The following is a 23,167-nucleotide window of genomic DNA, read 5'->3' as shown; positions in this document are numbered from 1 at the left end:
TACAGTTTTCTACCCCTTTGGCTTTGCTCTCTAAAAAGTATATTGCATTGACTTTTAAAAGCCAAGAAGCTTTTTAGAAAATACAGTTTTTCAAACACTGCCTCATTCAGTGGGTCTGGGTGATGTTGATGATAGAGAGGTTTGGAAATCACAGAGAGCGTTTGTTCCGGAGAGGGAAGTGGGTGTCCATTACACCTGTGGAGGCCCGCTGTCCTGTGTAAGGAGGCCCCTATGAAGTGACTCGTATTCCTGGTGGCTTAGGGGTGATGTGGGGTTTGTTGGAAGGCTGGGTGAGGCTGTGCCCAGTTTATTGTACAGCTTGCTTCTCTGCTGTTCAAAGTGCAGCCATAGCCATCTGAATTTCACTGCTCTCTTCTGGGATGTCATTCTGCTGGGAGCATCACGGGATTCTAACTGGCAATGCTTATTCACCAGGAATTGGACTTGAAATAGCCAAGCAAAAACATTGCTTAACACTGTAAAATTCTATACATGTTTCGTATATTATTATTATTACTAGCAATAATAGCAGCTATTACTGCTGAATCTTGTGGGTGCCTTGAGAAGCGTAGTTGGCCATCCTGGACATGGTAGGTAGAAGGGCCTGGATGTGGCTGTTGGATGAATCTTGGGTGAGTGCCAACTATGTGAAATAAATTGAGTGCTTATTTTCTCAAGTCCCATGGGGAAAATTTTTCATATTGTGACCTTTGGCAATGTTTCAAAAATGTGTTTCCAGGATTTTTACTTTTAAAATGTACAGATAATCCCTATAAAACTACACCTTATCAAAAACATTGCTTTTCTATCCGACCACCTCGCTGCACGCTCATGAAGCAACTGCAGACCAAGTTCCTTCACTTCCTTTCACCAAACAGTTTTTCTCCACAACTTCAAATCTTCATAATTCTGATTTTATTGACTGCATCATATTTGCTATTTTATTTGGTTATTCTACTATTACCAGATAGTTAGGTTGTTTCCAAACTCTGCTGTTATAAATAACGCTGGCGTTCATATGATGCCTTCATGTCAAAACTGGGAAGCTGCTGACTTTTCCCCTATTTGAATCCTTTCCTTTGTCCAGACTTTCAAATGTGAGATTGCAGTTGCAAAAGATAGAAACATTTTTCCAGTCTCCTCGCAAATCCTCTGGGGCTGGTTTCCTCGTACCTAATGAGGTTTTAATCATGTGTGTGGGCTTTAAACGGTGCACTCAGGAGATGCTGGGTCCTGCCACTGCCCCTCCAGCACCGCCACCACCACCGTGATTGCCACCCCTGGTTACTGCTACTATTACTGTTATTTTGGTAAATTCGGCTTTATTTTCCTGAATGAAACCAGATATCTGAATACACTTTTGACAATCAGACTGCTTGTCTAGAGTTTCTGCTTTCTCCTTGCCTTTTCAGAATGATTTGCAGGCTGTTTGGCTCCAGCCCTTCCCCCTCATTACCCGAGTTCTCTCCTGAAAGGAACTGTCTTCTTATTTCCCTTCTTTTCCCTCCTCTTTTTCTCACGAAGCTGTTTTCACCTGGAAAAGTAAAATATGTGTTTCTTATATTTGTGTACGATCTTCTTATATTATATTTGGTTGTGATAAAGCTAAATTGAAGAAGAAAATGGGGTGTTGAAAAAGAGACACCGTCGTCTGCGGCTCGAGTTGAGCCTCTCTTGAGGACAGAGCCAAAAGCCTGACCTCTGGTGGCTGCGAGCTGCGCCTGTAGGCCGGAGGCGCCCGGTCTGAAATGGGACCTGGGGAAGATCCCCTCCGCAGGAGCCAGGCTGGAGCAGGGCTTATTGGCCTTTAAAGCTCCTTCGTACTCATGGTGAAGGTCATTCCTGGTGTCAGTTGAGGCCCCTTGCTCTCTTCCTCACAGAGGAATTATCTTATAACTCAGTTTCTCAGATTACAGCACTTCAAGTGTCCTGAGGATTGGAGTCTACAAAAATATTTCCTAAAACCACCAGCAACATCACCACTACCACCACCTGATGATATAGATGTAGAAATTTCCAGGGGAAGTGAATTGCTAAATCTTAGCAAAAGGGAGCATCAGTGAGATTAAAATTCTATTTTTTTTGTCTTGAGAACATTTTTAAATGGCAATATATCTTATTTTCTAATCAAATGTTTTTATCTTTTTACCTTCCAGAATTTAGTGTTTTTAAAAGTAAAAGTCTCAAAAATGATTTTCAGATATTGTTGTTATTTATCATGTAATTAAAAGAGAATAATATGAGTGAAGAAAATAAAATTAGATTAAAGAAGTCTCAGAGTTTGTGAGAATAGGTAGGCATGGGATCTGTTTATGTTTCTAATTGTTGTTTAAAACAGTATTGGAATGGTGCCCTTTGCTTATGATTGAGAATAAATGTTTAAGTCACATTTTAATTATTTTGTTTTTATAAAAGTGTCAGATTTTAAGGTGATTGAATAAATGGAAAGGGCACAGCTAGTAGTTTATAATTATATTGTGTGTTTGCATGTATTTGTGCACAAAAGCATGTTTAAAAATGAAGGATTGACTTAATCCTGGCTACTCATTTGGTTCACACAAATATATTGAATTTGAGGCAGGTGACATTGAAAATGATAGGAACTTCTACAATTTCTAGACACGGTATCCTTTGATCCCAGTGTTAAGTAGGTGCTAGTGGCTATGTTATTGTCTGCCATCAGGAAAGAGACTATTAGTAATGACATGTTTTTAGCAAATTGGTTCATCAACCCTTCCCAGCATTTGTACCATTGACCTTGACTTCGAATGAGCAGGACTAATGCTTTCCTGCTAAAATAGGCTCTAAATCCAAATGTGTCTCAGTCTCTTCAATACCAAATTTTTAAAGCTTGATTCATTTTTTAAAAGCTTTTAATTATTTCTATTATTTGAATGCATTTATTCTAGTTATGACTTATAGTTATGAATCATTTTTATATTTCTATGCTCATTGCAAAATAAGTTCAGAAAATACCAAAATATATGAAAAGGACAATATTATCCCCTGTAAAGGTATTTTGACACTATAGTTGATTTGAAATGGTCTTTTAAAAAATAATTTGAGCTGAATTAATTAGTACAATTAAATAGCCAATACCTACTGCAAGTTACTCTGGGCCGGGCACTGTTTTCAGTCTCTGTGTATAATGCTCACGGTGTCCCACAAGGTGGGGGCTGTTATTACCCCTGATTTTACAGATGAAAAAACTACAGGCAGGTTGCCGGAGGTGACACAGTTATGTGGCCGAGTGAGACTGAATCCAGGCTTTCGGACAGCAGAGCCTGTCCCTACACAGAGCATGAATGTAAAGTTATAAGAGCTGCATGTGGACTAGTAATCTGCCCACGGGCCATGCCTTACAACACTCCCCACCCAGACATGTAGAACAGCTTAGTTTAAACCAGTGGAGATAATTGGAAGATATTGTCTACTATGGATGCATTTTACTATCATACCACTTATCTAAAACAACACATGATCGACATCATTTCTTTCATACTGTAATCTGTCCTGGGTATGTTGAGCAAATGGGAGTTGATTTAGAGAAGGGATTTCTTATTTATTTACACTTATTCTAGTTCTAATCTTTTCAATTTACTGAGCTTAAAAAAAATCAGCATCAGTGATTTTTTTTTTTTTTACTAGAAATTCATTGCACTGCTGAAAAGTGTTTCACTGTCCTTGACTTCCTGAAGTATTCCCAGCTGAATCCATACTCAAAGTCCCGTCCCATCCAACCTGCCTCGTGTGAATACACAAGAGGAAACAATGGCCACAGCAGGACCTCTGGACATTCCAGGGAAGGGGAGGGTATTAGAGATGGGCGGAGAAGCAGAAGCTTGCTGCACTCCCTCTGACTTGGTGTACATCAGTGACACCCACACATTTATCCCCTGGGGTCAAGAGGCTGTCATTGAGCCCCATCACTCTTGTTGAGTGACAGGCCCAGGGAGCCCCGACTCCCTGCTGACCTGCCGCACACCTGCCAGGAAGGGGGTGGGATGCAGCCGGCCACTGCACAGAGGGCTCTGGGGTCCCGGGACCGCAGCTCCAGCAGCCCCAGAGAAGGAAAGGGACACGGGGGTGGTGAGAGAGGGGGACATGGTGTATGGGGTTCAGTTTTAGAGTTTCATAGTGAAGGACGAGGCACATATAATGCCAGTAATGCAGCTTCTCTTCTTTGATGACACAGATCTCTCCCCTGATGTCAACAGAGCAAAGCAGAGCCCGTTTTGTTTGCAGACTACAACCTGCGACTCCTAGTCCCAAGCATGACATGAGCCCGCTCCCCTGAGCGCTAGGCAAGGCAGTAACTGTGGTCATTTCCTTGATTCAGCAAATGCTTCCTGTGGACCATACACTGTTCGGGGTGCTGGGGTGTAACAGTGTTTAAGTACTCTTCTAGATAGAGGGATGTAGAGCTCTCATAGAGCTGGCGGCCTACAGAACCAGGTCTTTTCCACCTTCTCCCCCCTCTTCCACACACAGTCAGCCTGAGGCCTGTCCACACAGTAGGTGCATTTGGTCATGCTCGTTGAAATAAAGCAAAGCAGTGGAAAGTGCTAGCGCAGAGAGGAGTCACAAAGGATATGGGGGTGTTGACCAGAGGTCAAGTGGTTGACCTGGTGATCATATCACCTCACTCTTTCCAGGTTCACGGCAGCGCTGAAGTGGATCTTCCTTCCTGGGCTGCTGCCCCGTCAGCCTTCCCGTGACTCCTCCTTTCTCGGGCATCGCAGGTAAGCCTCTCTTCTCAGCTGCTTGGAACTGTCTTCAGAGCTTGATAGGTGCTCCGGTTGCTGGCAGCCAGCTCTGCAAAGCTGGAGAGGTCTCTGGTGAAGCGAGAAGGACTTGTATTTAGAACACCCGGAGAGGGGAGAGTTGGGGTGAATAGAGGCGAGTCCAGTATTTGCAGAAGCGGTGGGAGACGCTGAGGGATGCGGAAAGGTCTCTGTGCAGTAGTCACATGGCTGTGCTGTGTTCCGTCCCAGGGAATGTGGACAGAAACAGGATTCCAGAATCTACTGGCAGAGGTGTGTGAATGATTTGTGTTCTAATTTCCATGCCAACTGCTTCACTTTGCTATTTGCCTATTGAAACATAGACCATTATGTCCCTTAAAATGTATCACACTTACAGGCATTTTTGTGGCAGAGCCAGTTTCAAAGGTAAGTCATTGTACCCAATAGATACCTCTGGCTGCCCACAACTACTGGCCCTTCCCTCACATGAGGGGGTGGTGACTGCTTCCTGCGCTTCTTGCACTTTCGAGAGCAAACCATTTGTACAGACTGGAATCGCTAGTCCTGCCAGCACAACTGCACGTCAGAGTCACTTAGACAATTGGTCAATTGCATTCTGTGGTACAGAGAAGTTATAGGAAATTGCCTTGGCTGAAGCCATGAAAATAAGAATTGTGCATGGTTTTGTTGTTGCTGTTGTTTCGTTTTACTTTTACCAAGGGAAGTGTCAGCACTGGACTCCTCTAGACCGAGAGGCTGCTCCTGGTGGTTTGAAAGCAGGGTCGGGGTGCTGAGGACCACGTCTGCTGAGGCAAATGAGCGGCGTCCGGTGTGCGGGGCCTTTCCCCTCCTCGCCCCTGGTGCGTGGCTGCCCTCTCTGTTCTTCCTGCCTGCACGGCCAAGGTTTAGAATGGCTGGAGAGCCCAAGCCGGTTTTGCTCAGTAGTTAGAGCACCAGACCAAAGACTGAAGGGGCTCAGGTTGGATTCCCAGTCAAGGACACGTACCTCAGTTGCAGGCTCGATCCCAGGTCCTGGTCGGAGAGTGTGTGGGAGGCGACCAATCAATGTGTGAGACACATCGATGTTTCTCTCTCTGTGTCTCTCCCCCTCCCTTCCACTCTGTCTACAAAAGATCAATGGAAAAAAATATCCTCAGATGAAGACTAAAAATAATCATAAAATAACTTTATAGAATGCCTGGAGAATCTAGGGCCATAAAGGTGAGGTACAAGACCTGGGCCTGGGGCATGGATGGACTTTTATCAGATGCCCCAAGCGGATCCTGCTGTGAATGTGTGGGTCACAGGAAGCTCTCAGGCTACTGAGCTTCTGGACTCTTTCAACTTTGGTGCTTTATTCTGTGATTGTTGTTTCAGACCTGTTGGCTCTGTAAACACACTAAAAATGATACAAAGTTCAGGCCTGTTTTTCTTCACAACTAACGAAAGTATGTAAGGCTACTTAAGCCTTACATGTGGTATTGTCTCCTCTAACAGCAGGGGCTCCTCATCGGGGTCTGTGTGACCCAGCTGATCGGACCTAATGAGGCTAAAGAGCCGGCACTGCTGGGAGGCCACTCACACAAGCTGGGCAGGTGACCTTTCCTAGCTGGTAACACACTCTAGTACGTGAGCACATTAACTAAGCTGCATTCACAATTCAGCCTTAAGGCGGATCTTACTAAAACTGCAGGGATAGGAAAATGTGATATTTTAAAAATCAGATTTATATAGGCTGGGTCTGGACAAAATTAGGGAAAAAGATAAAGTTTATCTTTTCCTTTTTGTGTGTGTCTTTCGCTTGCTTTTCCCAAGTAAAGTTTAGCGGGGTGTGTGTATATCGGTGTGAATGTATGTGTGAGTCTGTATGTGTGTCTGCCAGGGGGTGCAGCCCCAGTTTTCCAAAGTCTTAATAATACAGCTCTTACCCTCAATATCATTGGTTACACATTTTAAAGTCCTTAGCTAAGAATGGTTCTATATGCCATGGGCACTGTAGTTTCGTATATGAAATGTGTCAATGTTTTACCTGAATTAGGTCACGTCTTTTTAAGGAGCCTCAACTCTGATGTGTCGTGGTTATTTTAGTTAGCTTTCATTCAGAATTTCTTTTCTAAATGGTGGTCTACAGCGCTTCTGACCCTTTCTAAAAAAGAAAATATTCAAGTAATGTCTAAGGGAAAATATTGACCAGGGTACAAGGTCAGAGGGGAAATAAGTCTGTTTACGTTGAACTCTCAAGATCTGACCAGAGATGACCATTCTATAACTTGCAACTGTGGAGAACAGGAAATTTAATCAAGGGAACACAGTGTTTTCTTAAACTACAGTATAAGAGAAGTTTAAATCCAGACAAATTATGATTAATTTTAAAATATTGCTAAATTCAAAGGCAAATTTCAAAAATTCTTCTATAACTACCTGTCTGTCTGTACCTCCCTACGCATTGGTTTCTCTATGATGGCTATGATGTAAGCTGGCATTCCTCTAAGTGTGCCCCACCTGCAAGATGCTCAGGGCAAAATAGTTCCCTGGTCAGTAAGTGTGGCAATCACTGCCTGCTTACTGCATGTCTCTCTCATTGAGAGAATCGAAGGACTGCCTTAGAGAATTCTGAGAAATTCTGCCATGTACAAATTTTTCAAACTTTATTCAGTCCAGTGTTTCCCAAATTTATTGATTCCAACTCATCCTTTTTCAATAATCCCTGCTTTGCATTCTTCTTTTTGAACAAATGGAAGAAACAGATGATTTTGTTTTAATAGGGAGGTAGATTTTACCAAAATCGACACACAAAAGGAAATTTTAAACATAAATTTTTAAAAGAAGCTTTAACAGATCAATAATTATGAAATAAAATTATCCAAAACTTTTTGTAGTTTCCTAGGTTACATGTATTTGTGGTCAGTTTTTAGGACTCTTTAAAGAGCTCATATTTCTCATACTATATATTAAAATAATACATTATTTTGGAGTGTATAACATGTTGGATATATCTTTGCTACAAACAACCTGTCAAAGATCCTTTCCCTGCCTCACCATTTCTCCAGCTGAAGAAAAATTTCAGTATAATTGTTTTTAGAAATCTGTATTTAAAAAATCTTAAATAATAGTAAATTATAGTCCTTGGTATATCTAAGAACAATCCAACATAATTAACCAGTTTTAAGTAGGAGTGTAAGGGTAATTTATTTATTAGGATATCTGTTAACATAATTATTCTGAAAGGCTAATATAAATCAATAATATGATTATTGAGAAATATTTTGAAAGCCCATTGATAGTTTCTGTATAAAACTTTTTGTTATCTAGGACTTTAAAAATAATTCTTTAACAAGACAATTAATCCCCATAACATTTTATTTAATGGTAAAAACTACAGTTATTTCTTTTAACATCAAAAGTGAGATAAGGATGTCTATTATTACCCCTATCCTTTCTATTTCAAATCAATATAAGATGCAAAGTGGAAACAGGAGGTCTACCAATAATAAAAGATAATAAAAGCACAAAGTTATTTTTTTGTCAGATAATATAAGTCAATGTAGAAAATCAAAGGAAATCATCTCAAAAATTCCAATAGTTCAGATAATTGGCTGGTATAAAATAAATGTGGAAAAAATAAAAATTTTCTTAAATGCCTAAATAATCTTTAGCTGAGACCAAAGTTCTCATTAACAATATCAACAACAATAAAATAAAATAAATTCTATGTGAAGAAAACTTTAAATATTTACTGAGTAATTTTTCCTTCCAGAAATGGTGAACTTGAAGAAACGAAGATATGATCTGTTCTTACAAAGTAGATTTATCCAAATAAATAGACCAGTTTTCCCCTGTTAATTTACAGTATGAACAAATTCTAATTAGAAACTCAAAGTGCTTTTTCTATTTAAAAAAACCTAACATTAACTTAGAAATCCAAACAGGTGAGCAAGAGCTAAGATATTTTGAATACAAAAAGTAATGGCTGAGATTTTACTTTACCAGAATGGGTAAGCAGATGAAGGAAAAATATATCAGTTTCAAAAAATTGTATATTGCAGAACCTGTTGTTACAGGAAGTTATTAGGATCAAATAAATGAAACTATTTTAAACAATCTTCAAAATGTTGTATAACGTAATCTTTACTTTGCTCAAGGATATTGTGGATCTCCAAGAGAAGGGTTTTAATATGCTACATTCTCATACTCTTAAACATGAAACATTTTTTAAAGCCAGAACATTGTTGGAACCATTAGTCCTTGAAACATCCTTTGCAAAAGGCTAGCAAAAATAATCTAGAAAGGGAAAATATTTGCTAAATAAGAAAGCTTCCCAGGCTCAAGGCACATTCAGCAAGTTTATCTCCTTACTGAGCAGCCCCTGCTGACCTCTAGATATGCTTCTCTTGGTTTAAAATGATGGTCTTCTCTGTAGCTCACAGTTCCTGCTATCATGACAACACCAAACTTCTCCTTTACACTTCTGTTGGGTCACACTGGGAGAGGCGCCTGGGCGCATTTACTATTTCAGTCTTATTATTTTTTATCACCAGCGAATATAACATGTAAATAATACTGGAATGTAATTACGTAAGAGACATTCTTAACATATGTATTACATATATCACAAGCTGGGCCTCAGGAGGCTGATTCATTCTGAACAAACGTGGTTTCTTAGGAAGGTCCTCAGAACAGCCACTAGGGCTGTGAGCTTTGAGATCTAGCTGTGGGCCCATGATCATAGGACTCCTGGAGATTATAAAATTATTATAAAGGTTTGGCCAGAACTATTACATATTTGTTGTTTCTCAAGTTTAATTTCGGCTATAAAGTATCCATGAAGTCAATTTTCCAGTTTAGTGGAACTTGCTGGACTAAGTGTGACTAAAAAGATCTTCCCTGACCCCACTGCCCACCCATCCCCACCTTATCTCCTTAAAAGTATGTAGCTTTTTGACAACTGGTAAATACCTTTACCTCCTCTGATATATAATCTGTGTTCACTGTTGAAATTTATTCCCTTCCCACCTCTTTATAACTCTATTTCTCTCTCATTTCCTCCTTTTATCTCAGCCCTATGACTAACTCTTTATAGGTTGGCTACTTTCTTATGTGCACTATTTCTTTGTCCCATAAGCGGGGTTACTGCCGGGGAGCACAGCTGTCCCTTCCCCCATGGTCCTCCCCAGGCTGCCTCAATCACACGTCTTCGGTTTAACATGTCTCCGAGCCAAATGCAGTCATCTGAGAACATTTCTTGCGTACCTTATGGATTTAAAAGCCATGCATACAGTGGAGTTTACTGCCCATATGGCAGTTTGATCATCACGTCCAATAAGTGTCAGCAGATGACTAAATGGTTCTCATTAGCATAGCTTGGCCTTTCCGCATTTGAGCAAAACCTCCCTCTACCTTTAAAAGATGGAGTTAAGTCAGCAGTTCAACGGACTGGACACATGTATTATGCAAATTTAAAAAATTAGTTCCAGCTTCTAGATAGCACACCTCTTCTGAAACCTTAAGCAACTGATAGTAACATGGGGGGGAAATGTCTAATCCATCACAGCAAACTCCTAGTGTTGACCAATCAAGAATTTGATTGCAGATGAGTAATATTTTTTTCTCATGGGAAGTGTATTCATTTGAATTTAGGGAATAAAATTTCAGAAGATGTAGGAGAATATATAATAGATATTGTTTTGGTAACAATAGTATATTTCATCTGCTTTATACCAAATATTATAAACCATTTTCTAGACTTAAAAATAGGCCCATATTTGTTTTAACTTATTCCTTTTCATAAACTATCACAGGCTATATAAATAAGCCTTGTATTGTAAAAAACTATATGCGTAAGTTAATTATATTCTATTCTAAAATGTGAAAACGTTAGAGATTTTGCATTGCAAATGAGAGGCAGAATTTCAGGGCAGTCCATTAAAAACAAATAGAGATTTGCTGATTAGATTGGTAAAAGCGTTAAAACATTCTAGGTGAAGATATAAATGTAAGTGAGCTAAAGGAAAAGCTTTAGTAGAATGAAAATCAACCTGGCAAAAAGTTTGCATTTTTCTTTGCACCTGCTGTGGCACCTGCAGGCAGATCGCTGTTTATGCCTGATGCCCACACGATGTGAGGTGTGCCCGAGACTGGAGGCCTCAAGATATGCTTGCAGAGGTAGGAACACTGACAAGACCGGGCGCTGCCGCATTATTAAATCATAAACCACAATTAGGGAGGAGCACGCGTTCATTTTCATTTTGTAATGCAAGCAGAAAAGGAAAAATGACTCCCCATTCCCATATATCTATTAATAAAAACTGTATTGTTTCAAGATAAGACAAGAAGGAAAAAAGGTAAGAGGAAAAAGGGGTAAGAGAATTTCTAACAAGATTGAAAACCGATGGACACACAGCGTCTCTCGCACAATCAACTACGTGGTTTAAAGGTGAACTCATTAGTGAAACTAATAAATTATATAACACCTACAGTACTGTAGCCTTTATTGAAATCCAAATTGTATGTATAATGCAAAGTCTTTAAGTTTGGTGTATTGTCAAATATTTTTTAAAATAACGGACTTCTGGAAAAAAAAATCCTAGTAAAATATGCTGCAAAAATTACTGCAGTTTCAGCATTCTTAGAAAAAGGAAAAGCCTATAAAATTTACATTGGTTAATATAAGCGAGAAATAATGAATTTTTTCCATTCACATTTGGAAAGGGAAATTACCTTGTCCCTATTTTAGAAGGAAAATGACATTCTAGTTTGTTGAATTTCAAAGTAGCGTATTCAAAATCAAATTCATGCAGAAATAGGACTAGAACGGGCTAGTTTTACAAAATGTCTACGTGTATATTTTACAAAAGGAAAAAAAGCCTTCAATGGAAAAAGTTAAATTCAGTAATGCCTGCTTCATTCTTCTTTGCGCTACACAAAAGTAAATAATCAAATCAACTGTTTCACTTTTTAACCAAGTATTTTTTAAACATGTTCATGATATTGTAAACAAAAGGTAAAATATAGAAATTGGTAGGGCATCTGTTTCTAAGTAGTGAATATTTTTAGATGTCAAGAATAAATACATTTCTACAAATGAGAAACACTAAAGGGTTTAATGTAAAATGTATTAAAGTAAAACTATGCAGAGAATACTTGATTGCAAAGTGATGGTACACACATCAGATCTGTAAACAAAATCTGACAGTGAGCACAATGAAAAAAGTGAGCTCTTATTTAAAGTTACCACTGTAAATCAATTTTCTAATCTCATTAAAAATAATAAAAATGCCATCTATACTTTTAGTTCACATCAGCACCCAACAATGTAAGCAAACAATTAAGAGAACTGAAAAAAGAAAAAGGCATTTGCCAGGCAGTAACTAGTCCAAAGAGCTGGTTCGATCATGAATGAAGCCAGATTTTCTTAAAACCATGGTGATCACAAAGTGGGATCTGAAATTCTCAAAATTTTTTCAGACCGTAGTCTTCTTCAAAATTACACTGACACTGTGGGTGGCCCACTCAGACTGCTCAAGAGAGATAAATAGAAGATAAAATAAATCTTTTCTAGAAAACTTGATTGCAAAGCGACGATACACACACACACACACACACACACACTAGATCTATAAACAAAATCTGGCAGTGAACAATGGAAAAAGTTGGTTCTTATTTAAAGCTACCACTTTGTAAATCAATTTTCTGATCTCATTAAAAATAATAAAATGCCATCCATATTTTTAGTCTACAACACCCAACAATGTACATGAAAAATTGAGAAAATGGGGGGAAAAAGACATTCAAAATAGGCATAATTAATTTAAAAGGCATAATTAATAACAAGGTTATTTTTGAAATTTTTGAAATTAGAACAGCTAATTTTATGTTTTATGAGATAAAACATTGGTAAATGAACTCACTGAACTTTATTCATCTCAGATAAATTAGTTATTCATAATAGTGATAAAAACTAGACAGGAATAAACATTAAGAGTAAAAAAGGGTTAACCTGCCCTGGCCGGGTAGCTCAGTTGGTTAGAGCGTCGTCCGGATGGGCCAAGGTTGTGAGTTTTATCTCTGTCAGGGCACATGCGAGAGTTAACTGCTGGGTGCAGGAGTAGATGGGACAAGTCAGTCTCTCTCCCCCCTTCCTCTCTCTCTAAAATAAATAAAAATAAATAAACATTTAAAAAAAGATTAACCACAGCCCATAGACATCTTGAAGCCCTTTGTTGTCTATGTTTAAGAAGCATTTCAGAGCCCACCTCTTCCTTCCCTGAAAAGTCCATTCCGTGGGCGGAGCAGAGCGCGCCTCCTGGATACCTGTGTGTCAGGGAGGGCAGCCGTGGCTCAGGGTCCGAGTCACACTGTGGTTTCGGGGGTCAGAGCCCTAGAGGGGCGAGGAGGGCATCCTTGCAAGGGGAGGCGGTGGCTTGGCTGGGAAGCCAGAGCTCAGGGAGAGTGAGGAGAGGGGGTGGAAGCAGGCGCAGAGTCAGAGCTCCAGCAGGGTGAGGAGCCCTCGAGGAGGAGCGGCCCAGTGGGGGGAGTCGGAGCCTGTGGGGGACACGAGACCTTCTCCAGGGAGTGCTTGCCTGGTGCAGGGTGGCAGAGCTCAAGCAGGGAGAAGAGAGTGGCCGTGCTGGGGTGGCCTGGGGTGAGGGTTTAGAGACCCAAGTAGGGCGGAGAAGAGGGTCTTGGTGAAGGGTGTCAGGGCACAAAGAAGATGAGGAGGGCATCCCCACAGAGGGATGGTGTGAGATGTCCACATGGAGGCAGACACAGGGGAAGACTGGTGGCAGGTTACATCCAGGGATGGATCAATTCAATATATTGGAGACAGCTTTCTCACTTTAGGAGAAGTGAGTTACAAATAAAAATGGGAGCAAATTAGAATAAACCCTGTTGTGTTGAATTGGACTTGTAAGACTTCATAGGAACTCATGGTCTGAGATAGATGATAGGTAGGTAGGTAGGTGGATAGCTAGATGGGTAGATGGATAGATAGGTAGATGAGAGAGAGCGAGAGAGCACAGTAATTAAAGGTGTAAATGAATGGATATGTAAGTGATTTGGACATTTACCTACATACACATATTTCCTAGCTCTTTGCACTAAGAGGGGCTTGGAGCAGTGACTCCCAATAACATCTTGCACTCACATATTGGCTTTTAAATACTGTCTTCCACGCAAAAGCACCAGAGCTCCTTGAGGAAGTAGCTATTCCCAGAATAGGGTAAGAAAAATGCAAGACAGGACGTCTTGTGCCAGAAAGCAGGAATGTGCTAGAAAGATGTTGGGGACATGTCAAAAGGAAACAGAAGCACGCTTGACTGTCCTCCTTCTCACCAGTTTGGGACAATTAGAGCATAAAAATTATGACAGTATTGGACTAAAACCCATTAAATAAAATTGGAAATCCCCTTAGATATAAATAAATTCATGGGTAAATTGAAAATGTGAAGAGGATCAGGGTATTTATATAGTGTCGAAATATCTCCCTACAAAATCATTTCTAAGGGGAAAGGAGGAACCTTACAGTGGTGAAGCCTTGCAGATACCACTTCACTCAAGATATCAAAGTGAACATTACCAGTAATGGGACAAATGGACATCACTTGCCATCTGATAGAATTAACTGAGAAAAACCTGTTGTCACTTCTGAAATAGTCTTGCCAGAAATGCATGTTCTGAATCAAATTAAGAGGAAATATCAAACAAAGCCAAACTGAGGGACCTACTACAAAGTAGCTGGTTTGTAATTCTCTAAAGTGTCAGGACAGTCAAAAAAAGACTGGGAATCTGTTTCAAACTGAAGGAGACTAAGGGACGTGCCAGCCCAATGTGTGATCATGGATTGAGTCTTCTTGTTATAAAGGATATGTTGGGAAAATATGCAAAACTTCAATGGAGTCTAAGAATTCGGTGGTTGCATCACTGTTTAGCATCACTGTTAATCTCTTGGTTTGATGGATGTATTGTGGTTATATGGGAGAATGTTCTTGTATGTAAGAAATACACACTAGAGCATCTTCAGACTTTCTTGCCCTTTGTTCTTCCTCCATACCCACCTGGCGAAACCTTAAAGCTTAGTCATTTCAAATGTCTTTGTGTTAGGACACCTAGAGCTGGACCGTTTTGCTCTGCTAAAGCGTCACACAATTGGCCAGATTCATGCCACTGGAAATGCAAGGCTTTGATATCAGCCAAGCACTCAGCATTGCCCAGAGACACTTCTGTGTGTACTCGGTTATCTCTGTGCCATTTCCAATGTGGTTATTTCAGATTCCCCACTCTTTTCAAAATCCTTACCCTACCTCCTCCCCGGTCACTCTTAGCAACTAATCTTGCTAACAGATCTCAAAGAACACAGAAGCACGAAGAGAATTTCCTCAAGTCCTGCCACCAAATTTAAAACTTGACCTTCAAACACAATCAACATTTTCTCTTTCCCTGGATCACATCTTTCTTGATTGTCTCCTGTCTTCCGTATCTTTAATCTTCTATATAGATTTGTTAACATCAATATTTAACATGTTCAACTTTCTCCTTTCCAGCCACACATTCCCTCCCTTGGCTTATGACACCACTGCTCTGACCACCTTCAGCGTACACATGGGCAACTATCACCCATGTTCCTCTGAAATCTACTTTTTAGTCTGTAGTCAGTGTGAGTGCTCTAAAATGTGAATCTAGTTTTTTCAACTCCCTTGCTTAAAGACTTCTACAGGTTCCCTTTACCCTCAGGATAAAATTAAAAATATTTAATATGTCTTATGAGATCCTGTACAATTTCTCTCTTGCTTCCCTTCTTGGAAACCTGGGCACCATGCACATCTCCTAACCCTCCCTCACACCTCCATCCCCACTCTCCTCCACAACCCCCCCACCAATATTCATCGTCACATACTTGTATTTTCTGGAATGCATCTCTGATCTTGGAGATTTTGAAAATATGTCTAGTCCTGATTATAACATTCTTCCCTCTGTTCTTTACTTGGCTAAATTCTTATCATCTTTTATGTTTCAGTTTTGATGTTGTTTTCCTTAAAACATTTCCCTGCACTCCAACACTCTGTCTGACAATGTGCCCTCACAGTTGCTGGGACGTGTCCTCTGTCACAGCCCTTGGAGCACCCTTGGGACCGTCTGTTTACTGTCTCACTAGGACGTGAGCTCCTCCGGCAGGGTCACGTGCGACTTGCTTGTCTTTTTCTTCCTATTGCCTAGTTTAGTAGCTCTCACTAAGTGGATGCACTTAGTAAACATTTGTTAAGTGAATGAGTGAATGAATGAATGAATGAATGAATGAATGGATCCCTGTCAAAAAAAAAAAAAAAGACTACATAGTGCTGATGAAGATACTTCGAAGTTAAAAAAATTTAGCACATGTTCAGGAAACCAAATGATTCAAATGAAGCTAAAATGCATCAAAGTTGGTGGGCAGGAGCTTCCTATTTAATACAGTAGAAACTGTAATTTAGGGAAACCATCTCATTTAGGGGGATGCGATAGAGACAATGAGGATGGAGGACTGGGGGACGACATTGCTCATGTACTATTTTAAAGCCTGATCTAGAAGTTTCTTTTCTTGTCTTTGGAGATTAAAACATCTGTTCAGAAAAGGGATGAAATAAGTTCTACTTTAGCAGCATTCACTGAGCTATGACGGAGTGATAACTGGAAAGAAAAAGAAGTATTTAATAGATCTTTTCAGAAAGGACTTAGGGCCTTAACATGCTCCTATTTCTCCCATCTGACCAAACAGTCCTTCCCTTGACTGTCTACTTGCATGTGGGTTACTATTATCCACATTTTCCTGAGATCTATTTTCGAGCTGTGTAACTTATCTTTATGTCCTCGGTGCCTGGTGCAGTACCTGGCACAAATCATGGCCCAGTAAATACTTGAAAATAAACAATTGAAAGAGAGCAATGTACCTCTTGGACCCAGATCTATAATGTTTCCTTTTAGGTTGTTCTTTGAAATTACAACCCTTTTCCTAATCATGTACTTTTTCTTGTGAGATTTTGTGAGTAGCTAGTGAGAACCCCACTTTGATTATCACCTTTTCAATTATATGGTCAACATTTTTGTGAGAAGCTCTCTGCCGGATACTAATGTTATCAGATTCTGGTTCTGCTTCATCTGCCTATGTGCCTCCTGTGAATTCCATTTTAAATTGAAATATATTTGACATATAACATAACATTGTGTAAGTTTAAGGTGTACAGCATGTTGATTTGATAACTTTGTATATTGTAATCTGATTGCCATTGTAGCATTAGTTAGCACCTCTATCATGTCACATAATTATCGTTTATTTTTTGGTGGCAGAATAATTAAGATCTAGTCACTTAGCAAGATTGATGATTATAATACAGTATTGTTGACTATATTCACTATTCTGTGCCTTGTATCTCCAGGATGTGTTTATTTACTGGTTGCAAGTCTGTGTCCTTAAACAGCATCTCTCCTATTTGCCCACTTCCCAGCTCCTGGTAACCACTTTTTTACTACTACTTGTTATGAGTTAGGCTCTTTTAGATCACATATATCAGTGCAATTATACAGTATTTGTTTTCTCTGTCTGATCTCACTTAGCATAATGCCTTCAAGGCCCGTCCATGTTGTCACAAATGGCAGGATTTCCTTCTTTCTCTTGGCTGAATAATATTCCATTATATATGTAGGTACCACATCTTCTTTACCCATTCATGCCTTGATGGGCACTTAGGTTATTTCTATGTATTGGCTATTGTGAATTGTGCTACAGTGAACATGTGTGTACAGTTCTCTCTTTGATATCCATTTCCATTTCCTTTGGATATCAACCCAGAATGGAATTTGTAAAATTGAGGCGAGTCAACTTCCTTGCTTTTTCCCTTATGATAAATATCCCATTATCTGCATTCTTCCAGAGTGACCTTACCCTGATCCTTACCTTTCCTCTTATCTTCACAACAGTTGTTGGTGTGCGTGTTACCCAGGCTCCTCGCCCATTTTCTTCATTGACTGGTCATGAGAGCAAAGCTGCCTGAGACCGAACTGAGCACAGCTCCCAGGGCTGCTGACCAAAAGCAGGTGACAGCCCCAGGGACACCTCCACAGTGCTCACAGCCCACACTCCATTCTGGCTGTGCTTTCCCTTGTTAGTTCTGGCTGCACATGAAACCCAGCTTTGAAACCAAAGACTTGTTAAGTGCTTTTCCAGTGACCGACTTTGGCTCTGATCTTTGATCACAGATACAACCTATGGATATGAATCATGGAAGTTGGCTATTTGCTGAGCAGCGAGGGCATTGTTACGTAACACTGTAAACTCCTTATAAAGCTGTGACTATCTAGCAGAACACCTTCAGTGATTTACCTTAATGCATCAAGTAAAAAGTACTTTTTCTTTGTTTAGGGAAATTTCTTTCAGGAGATTTCCTTGACAACTAGTAGCTCAAACTATACTGAAGATGTCAAAGATACAAACAGCCACCTGGTGAAGTTCACATCCCTACAAGTGAAGATAAACAGTTATCTGTTTATGTCAGTACCTGTATTTTCTCTGGTTTAGCTCTTAAAGGCTCATGGCACACCCCAACACATCTATCAGGACGTCCAGCCCCTGACTTACTCTTACTCAAAAGTACCCGCTAACTGGCCTTATTACATTTTCCCATGGCTGGGCCACAGGAGCCGAAGGAGGCACAGTGCATTCATTCAGTACATATTGAGTGTGTCCTTCCCATGTCTCAGGCACTGTTACGGGTGCTGGAGATACAGCAGTAAAGTAGCATATTCCTGTTCTTGACCAGCAGAGGAAATCAGAGGACAGATAGGTGATCAATAGAGAAGCAGCAGATAGCAAAAGTGCCAGGTAGTGTAGTTAGCCAGGAGCATAACTGGGGGTTAGGGGAGGGGGGCTTTGAGACCGGGTGGCCATGGAAGGCTGTCCTAGGCAGATAACACGTAGGCTGAAAACTGGTGACAGGGAAGAGCCAGCCATACAAAGAACGTGGGGAGGGCATGCCCACATGGGCCGAGGTTACATACCTGGTGTGTTTGCAGCAAACAAAGACTGTCCCGAGTGGCCAGAAGGTGGTTGGAAAGGGGGAGGTGGGTTAAGATGAGGAGAGCTTTAAGCAGGGTCTTATAAAGCAGGATGGGAAGCTTGTTTTTATTCTGAGGATCCAGAGACCCAATGGCCTGGCTGCTCTGGGGACAATGCAGGTGGCGAGGAAGAAGGGAGGCCAATTAGGAGAGCACCATGGGAGTGCAGGTGAGAGAACGGTCGCCAGGACCGGGTGGCAGTGGGGACCGGAGAGAAGCAGCAAACTTTGGAAACACTTGTGCCAGCACCACTTACCCTCAGATGGGGAACTGGAAGAATGAGGATGATTCTTAGATTTTTCAATTCCTTTGCCTTCGATATCCCTGTTGACTGTGGGCTTGAGAACCTCAGAAGCATCCTGGCCAAGAGTCAACAGGTGCTGGGTGTGCCAGGAAATAACCACATGGAGGCTTTCGAAACAAAGGACCCAGAAGCCAGGGTTTTATAGCTCCCTCCAGGCTGGGGAGGCTGTGATTCGTTTTTATTCACTGATGTTCATGTTAGGAAAGCATTTCTGTTAAAATAGAAATTATTACAGGCCACGAATAAGAGTTTTCTTTTATGGAAAGTTTTTAGCATTTCATCTTAAAACAGTCTAAATTGACTCTATGGCCTCAGTCTTTTGATTAAGGAGAGAAGTGTGATTCACATTTGTTTGGGGTTTTTAAGCTGCACTATGGTTACAGGGTGTTGGTTGAAAATGTTCTATCCGGCACACTATTAGTTATTCCATTTCTTGATAAAACCGACATTTAAGAGCAAGGCAGAATCTGGGAGTGCAGTGGGGGCAGGGGAACCCAAACTCTGTGAAATGCTTAACCTTTTAACATAGTTCAACAAAATTTAGATTTCTGGCAAGATGCCTAGACTTTGCAAGGCTGCTCATGGTTGCAAAACCCGACAAGACCCTAGTGCTTCAATTATTTTGGCTCAAAAGTTGAGACAATGTGAAGAGAGGGAAGGAAAAAAATACACACACTCTGATAGCTACAGCTGGGCTCATGGCACAGAGTAAGAAGTTTGGAAAAGAATAGCGGGGGTGGTGATTACAACCCACTCTGCCCTGGAAGTACATCCAATGCCTCTGCTGAGAACACACTAGCCCCAAAGGGAAAGCAACTTCAACGTTAAAGGTAAAAAGGGATCTTAAGAATACGTGACAATCCAAACAGATCGTAGATTAGCAAGAATTGTTTGTTTCATAGAATCCCAGCAGCAAAGAGAGCAGCAGCAAAGGCAAATAAATCAAGGTATGTCCCAAGCACTTGCTCTGGAAGGAGACGTCTCCATGCAGAAATGCACGTGCGGGTTGCCAGCGCTGCCAGGATCAGGGGCTCGTCTTCCAGGCAAAGGCAATAGGGAATTTGTAACGAGCCAGAAGTCATCATGGCTTTCCTTACCACCTGTCTTCATTTGGCATGTGTCAAAATATCTATTGATCTGAATTCCCTGGAGTTTCTCTAAAATTTTCCAGAATATATAGGTCATTTGCAAATAAGAAAATGTAAAACAATAATTATGAAAATAATTATGGATAAATATAGGTTAGTATTTCTCACATATGGCTCTCGGAACCCTAATTCTGAGAGGTGTACAGTCAATAAAGGGGTTGCTTGAAAAATCAATTCAGTGGTCAATAAGTTTGGGAAGCACCTGAATATTATTTCAATTTTTCTATTATATTTGTTTTTCTTTTCAAAGTCTGTCATAGTTTTATGTGTATTGTGACATTCCAGAAGGGGAACAGAGTATCCAAAGTTTTCCAAATATGTTTGATCACAAAATCTCCCTATTTGGTGCCCTCAGCCTCTTTTTTTTCTTGGTGGAATATATTACCAAACATGTGCCCTGAGGCACACATACCAGTAAACATTGGTTTAATAAAATATATACTGTAGTTATGTCTAAAAAATGGACATATTTTTACATGTGGGCCTAAGAATAATGGAGAAAGAATGGAACAAAGGAAAAAAAGATGGAATAAACCATGCTGAAGATGGCTATGAACAGATTGTAGGAGATAAAAATACTACTACCTACAGAAAAAATTCAACGCCATTGTCTTAAATAAAGTCAATCGGAACGTAGGTGGTTTCTGGTTTTATTTCAGCCTCTTAACAACGTTAGTTGCAAGATTTCTGCCTCTTCTCTGGGCTATCCCCTCATACTTGCGATATGGCTGCTGTGATTCTGACTCTCACATCTGCATCTTAGGCGGCAAAACGTAGGAGAAAGGGGAGGATTTGGAAAAGGCTGGTCTTTTAATCAGGAAGATAAAATCATTTGCAGGAACACCACTGTACAGTTGTGAATATATTTAATTGTGTGGGACTATGTCACATAGCAAAGAGCTGTGGGAGACATTCAATTGTAATTTTGTTTAGATTAATTGGGCATTTTTTTGGTGACTTAGGCAATAAAGGAATTGAGGAAAGAAAAGGAGTTTGGAATGACATGTGTTTCAAGCTGTAGATGTATGGAGGTGGAATGTGTTATTTTAAACACATTTCTTTAGTCAAGTATTTTGAAGTATCCAGGTCCTTCTGGAAAAAAAAAGAGATAAAATATCCCACCTTTTTTTGCTGTGTTGGGAATACACACACACACACACACACACACACGTGCACATACACAACTTTAAAGCTGGGTTGGGAAAAGATATTCCCCTCATCCCTGGAAACACTATTTAGTCCCTTGTCATCCAAATCTAGGTCAGCCACTTGCAAGGGGAGAAACTGGTCTGGTGTTTTCCTCAGGTTACTAGTAGACTTTGTTGCTTTTACTAGATTGGATCTTTGAGGACCTAAATCAGCCCATGACTTAAAACATGAAAGTATTTGGAGACCACTATGATAATTATCTTTTTTTCCCCACTTTCTGGGTTCTTAATGGAGATAAATACACACTAGGAAACAAATTGGTTCAGTTTGCTTATGAAAATTTCTTTGGTAGCAGGACACAGGCATGTTGCTACAACACTGCTCTCCGTGGAATGGAGCTTATTAAAAAGAATTTACAAAAATTTATGATGAAACCCACAGAAAGGGCCACCAACTTTTAGTCTGTCCCTACCAAAAAGGAAAATTTGCTATAAAATGGCTTCTTCTAAAAAACGGCAATTACGTGAACCTCAATTTCATGTTATAACAAAATCCCACTGATATTCCTCATTCCGTTGAACATAAAAACTCAAAGCATGTTTCTCATTAGTTTTTTCATTACAAAAGTAATTTAAGCATCATTATCAACATTTTGAAGACTAGAGAAAAAATACTGTTCTGAATTCAATAAACCTAAATATTATTGTGGAATCTTTTCTTCTTTTTGTGTTTTCCTTTAAACATATCAATGAACTTGAAGCCTCAGAGCCCACGTCCTTTCTTCACTGCCTGCTGGGATGTGTGTGTTGTTTCCTCCATATGCTCTGGTCCCATACTATATCATCAGGCTGTTTTCATTCTTTTCTCAAAGTGCTTTCGAACCCATATCACATTCCTCATACAGTAGCAGTGCTCTTGCCCATAGATACAAAAGTTGTTTAGTTAATATATGTAATGCTTCAACTGATGTCCTGATTACCTACTTACTTATTTGTGCAAGAAACCCTGGGGATACCGAAGAGCACTGGGGCCCCTCACTTCAGAAGCCTGTGCCTAAGCTTTACCTATGTATGTCTACGGAGATCACAAAGCTGGCCGTTTGTGGGAGGTAATTATAAAAGATAACAGGTGCCAGGGGGCTGAGAGGAGTTGGGGGAACACAGAGTCAGGGATGGAGTCGCCGTGCAGCGGGGGTGTGGCGTGGATTTGAAGAGGTGGAGATGGTGGAGTTGGAGGGCAGCGGAGACACGGGCAGAGAGGGGGCAGAAATCACTGAGCGTGTTCAGGGCGTAGTCAGATCTATGCCTGGTCTGTATAGCGGGGTTTATTTGAACCTCAGTTTCCCTCATTTCCTAAAGAAAACGGTCTGGAGCCTTTATATGCTGAAAATGTCCTTAATTCTCTTCTTCACTGGTACAGTGCCCCCCCTTATCCAAGGTTTCAGTTACCCACAGTCAACTGCAGTTTGAAAATATTAAATGGAAAATTCCAGAAATAAACAATTCATGCATCTTAACTTGCATTCAGGCCCCGGCCGGGTAGCTCCGCGGCGTGCAGTTCTGAGCGATGTGGTAAAATCTCAAGGTGCCTGCTCCGTCCGCTCGGGAGGTGACTCCCCCTTCTCCAGCATCTCCACGCCGTGGAGGCTCCCTGCCTGTTGCTCACTTGGCAGCCTTCTCGGTCACTGGACTGACTACAGCAGCATCGCAGTGCTCGCGTTCACATAACCCTTGTTA

General features: G+C 40.5%; 1 protein-coding gene across 1 annotated transcript in view; it reads left to right on the top strand.

Moving 5' to 3' along the window:
- Positions 1-4,655: 4,655 nt before the first annotated feature.
- The window catches only part of TTC29 (tetratricopeptide repeat domain 29), a 315,521-nt gene continuing 297,009 nt past the window's right edge, over positions 4,656-23,167 (top strand). The window contains exon 1 of the mRNA XM_081136671.1: positions 4,656-4,742. The gene's annotated coding sequence lies outside the window, so the exon portion shown is untranslated. The remainder of the gene's footprint in view (positions 4,743-23,167) is intronic.

Source organism: Miniopterus schreibersii, assembly GCF_964146895.1.
Source record: "Miniopterus schreibersii genome assembly, chromosome: 4".
Lineage (NCBI taxonomy): Eukaryota > Metazoa > Chordata > Mammalia > Chiroptera > Miniopteridae > Miniopterus > Miniopterus schreibersii.
Note: the sequence above shows the minus strand (reverse complement) of the source record. Positions and strands in the feature narration are given on the sequence as shown.